Here is a 4,051-nt window from a genome sequence, read left to right as displayed (position 1 = left end):
TGAACGATAAGCCCTCAAGATGGGAACCCCAATATAACTTTTCCATTTATTTCATATCAGAGTTCTAGGAAAAAACTTGAATCTCACACACATGAAAAACATCATACTACCGCAAAACCAAGACAAAATGATAAATCAGTGTGGAAACAAAATATTTCAATGTATTAAAGAACAATTGTATTCATAGGAGAAAAGTATGGCTCACCCATCCTCTGTCTCACATTCATAGAATGTCTAGTGCATCAAAGAACAATTGTATTCTGTAGAACAAAAGTATGGCTCGCCCATCCTTTCTCCCACATTCATAGTATGTCTAGTGTGTCTTCACCACTTGACCTTTGTTGGTTGTACAATTGTAGTTGTTCACTACATAAAGTAGATCAATATAGTTGATTATGAGAGCATAGATAAAACATATAATAAATTAAATAGCAAACAAATGGAGCTTAAAATTAGCAAAAGATACTTTTAAGTTAAGTGCATTACATATAGGCATGTTGACTCACATTCATTAACAGGTGATAACCTTCATTTTCTCTGCTTGTTTCCTTCATTTCCTTTTCCACACCCAACGGAATCCAAGACCAATTTATAAAAAACATGAAAAGAAAAACAAAACAAAAAACGGAAACAAAGGAGAACGAGTAGAACAATTCCAATAAGCAAAACCAAGACCAAACTACAAAAAGTGGGGGCAAAACACAAAACAAAACAAAGCAACGGAAATGAGTACAACAAAAAGCATGGCCATGCTTGAACTCGCCAAAACAAAACGTGCAAACAAAAACAAAGAAAAAATTCCAAACATCCCCTTTGCACATCATATCTCTTGCAATGTGTTGTCCTCCACTGAAAGGAAAAAAGTAGGTTGAATAAGGTTAAAATACACAGACAATTAGTAATGATAAGTGTATTTCAAAACCAATAATTATTTATAACATGAAACGCACCTTGCTAGAGTTTGTTTTATAACGGTGGACATTCTCTTTTGTATTCCACTTGCTTGTGCTCATTAGAACAAGCCACCTACAATAGATACAAAATAAGATATTAGAATCATTATATAAGTTAAACTAGAGAGTTGAATGCAATAATTAATCGTAATAAGAAACACACATTTCTTTGAGATTGTTATATAAAAAGGGAGAGTCCATTTTGTATTTCACATATTCATGCTCTCTGGAACAAGCCATCTGCAATAGATACATAATAAAATATTAGATTTCTAATCAAAGTTAAATTGGAGGGTTTGAAGGCCTAAACTTGTTAAACAACTTAGTTCGAGTCGGATTTATATTCCATGCTATACCTCAAAAAAATATAGATTTTCTAAACTAGATGTACTTCTACTCAAAATAATTAAAACATTGTTTTCACAAGAGGTACTTTTTTTCGAAAAATGAATCTAAGCATATTTGAACATATTGAACACCTGAAATCCTAGGGTCCACAAGGCGGTAGCATTGTATGCTAGCACTATTAGTGGGTAGAGGGTTAGTATACTTGCTTGCTCAACCTTACCCATGTCCTCTATAGGGCACTTTGTGTGGGAGTGTTTATATGATGTGGGGGAAGAAAACATACAAATTTAAAGATACCATTTGATATATATGTCAAACCAATAATTGAGTAGCATTACCCAAGAACCATGCTAAAAGAAGAAATAGTCTTGCAAACAAATAATAATTATACTATTTTGTTGTAAAACCACATGACTCACCCATCATCTGTGTTGCATCTACATTGCTTAAGGTATCTTCTCCACTAGATCATCCTAGACACTACAATTGTAGTCACTCACTGCACAAAGTAATATTATGTATGAGATCACCAATAAACCACGAGAGAATTGAATAACAAATATATAGAGTGATAAATTAGTCATACACATACCTACTTTCCCTTGACCCATTAACAAGATCATACTACCTTGAAGCTAAGACAAAAGGATAAATCGTTGTGCAAACAACAAATATTTCAGCGGATTAAAACACAATATTAATATGTAGGAAAAAAATATCCCTCACTGATCATCTGCATTGTGTTTGTAGAATCTCTAAAGTATCTTCACCACTTGACCTTCATTGACTATACAACTGTAGTCATTCAGTACACAAAGCGGATCAATATAGTTGAGTATGAGACCACATATAAAACATATAATAAATTGAATAGCAAGCAAATGAATTCACGAATTAGCAAAAGATAATTATGAATGAAGTGCATTACATATAGTTAAGGTAATTCACTTTCATTTATGAATGATAACCTCCATCTCATTCCTTTCGTTTTCTCGATAATTATGAATGAAGTGCATTACAAATAGTTAAGGTGATTCACTTTCATTTATGAATGATAATCTCCATCTCGTTCCTTTCATTTTCTCTCCCTGTTGCATTCCTTTCATTTCACACACCCAACAAACAAAACCAAGACCAAACTACAAAAAAAGAAATCACTTTCATTTATGAATGATAACCTCAATCTCATTCCTTTCATTTTCTCTCTTTACTGCCTTCCTTTCCTTTCACACACCCAACAAACAAAACCAAGACCAAACTACCAAAAAAAAGAGAAAAAATGCAAAACAAAGGAAAACAATTACAACACAAAGCATGGCTATGCTCAAACTCAACAAAAACAAAACTCTCGTCCGCTGAAAGGAAAAAAATGTGGGGTGCATCAGGTTAAAATATAGACATAGATAGTAATGGTAAGCATATTTCAAAACTAATAATTATTTATAATAGGAAACATACCTACTCTAGAGTTCGTTTTATAATGATAGACACTCCATTTTGTATTCCACTTACTCGTGCTCACCAAAACAAGCCATTAAACTAGAATCATTATATAAGTTAAACTAGAAAGTTGAACGCAACAATCAATCATAATATGAAACATACCTATCTTTGACTTTTGTTATATGAAGGGGGATAATCCATTTTGAATTTCACATATTTATGCTCATTGGAATCAACCATCTGCAATAGATACACAATAAAATATTAAAATTCTAACAAAATTTAAACTAGAGAGTTGAAGGCATGAACTTGTGATCCAACTTAATTCCAATTGACTTCTATTTCATGCTATATCTCAAAACATATAAATTTTCTAAACTGGATGTAATTCTACTACGAATAATGCAATCAATGTTATCATAAGAGAAATCATTCTTTTTGTTAGAGGTATCTAAGCATATTTAAACATATTGAACACCAAAAATCCTAGGGGCCACAAGGCGTAGTGTTGTCTATTAGCACAATTGTTGTTTGGTTGAAGGATCAGTATGTTTCCTTGCTCAACCTTACCATTCTCCTTTCTAGGGCAAGTCTTGTCTAAGTGTGCAAGAAAGCATATAAATCTAAACATACTATTTGATGTATATGTCAAACCACTAATTGAGTGGTACTACTCGAGAATTATGTCAAAAGGAGAAAAAGTCAAACAAACGAATAATAATAACACTATTTTGTTGGAAAACAACATGACTCACCCATCATCTTTTGAGATTGTTATATAAAAGGGGAGAGTCCATTTTGTATTTCACATATTCATGCTCTCTAGAACAAGCCATCTCCACCTACAACAAATACAAAATAAGATTTTAGAATCATTATATAAGTTATACTAGAGAGTTGAATGCAATAATTAATCGTAATAAAAAACACACTTTTCTTTGATATTGTTATATAAAAGGGGAGAGGGCATTTTGTATTTCACATATTCATGCTCTCTGGAACAAGCCATCTCCAATAGATACACAATAAAATATTAGATTTCTAATCAAAGTTAAACTAGAGAGTTTGAAGGCATGAACTTGTTATGCAACTTAGTTTGAGTCCATTTATATTCCATGTTATATCTCAAAAAAATATAAATCCATCTCCAATAGATACACAATAAAATATTAGATTTCTAATAAAAGTTAAACTAGAGAGTTTGAAGGCATGAACTTGTTATGCAACTTAGTTTGAGTCCATTTATATTCCATGCTATATCTCAAAAAAATATAAATTTTCTAAACTCATTGTACTTCTACTAGGAA

The 4,051-nt window shown here is 31.9% G+C and overlaps 1 long non-coding RNA gene across 1 annotated transcript; it reads right to left on the bottom strand.

The window, feature by feature from the left end:
* Positions 1-211: 211 nt before the first annotated feature.
* Positions 212-3,587, bottom strand: LOC149265237 (uncharacterized). Its single transcript, XR_016250954.1, has 7 exons — positions 3,500-3,587; positions 2,907-2,984; positions 1,721-1,800; positions 1,117-1,193; positions 951-1,026; positions 507-849; positions 212-366 (listed from the first exon to the last, which is right to left on the bottom strand). It is a non-coding gene; the product is annotated as an uncharacterized LOC149265237 (long non-coding RNA).
* Between the last annotated feature and the right edge of the window lie 464 nt (positions 3,588-4,051).

The sequence above is a fragment of the Pinus tabuliformis genome, chromosome 6 (assembly GCF_031772625.1).
Source record: "Pinus tabuliformis cultivar Carrire ecotype Pingquan chromosome 6, CPIR1, whole genome shotgun sequence".
Taxonomy (NCBI): domain Eukaryota; kingdom Viridiplantae; phylum Streptophyta; class Pinopsida; order Pinales; family Pinaceae; genus Pinus; species Pinus tabuliformis.
The sequence above is the reverse complement of the archived record's forward strand: the minus strand, read 5'-3'. Positions and strand labels throughout refer to the sequence as shown.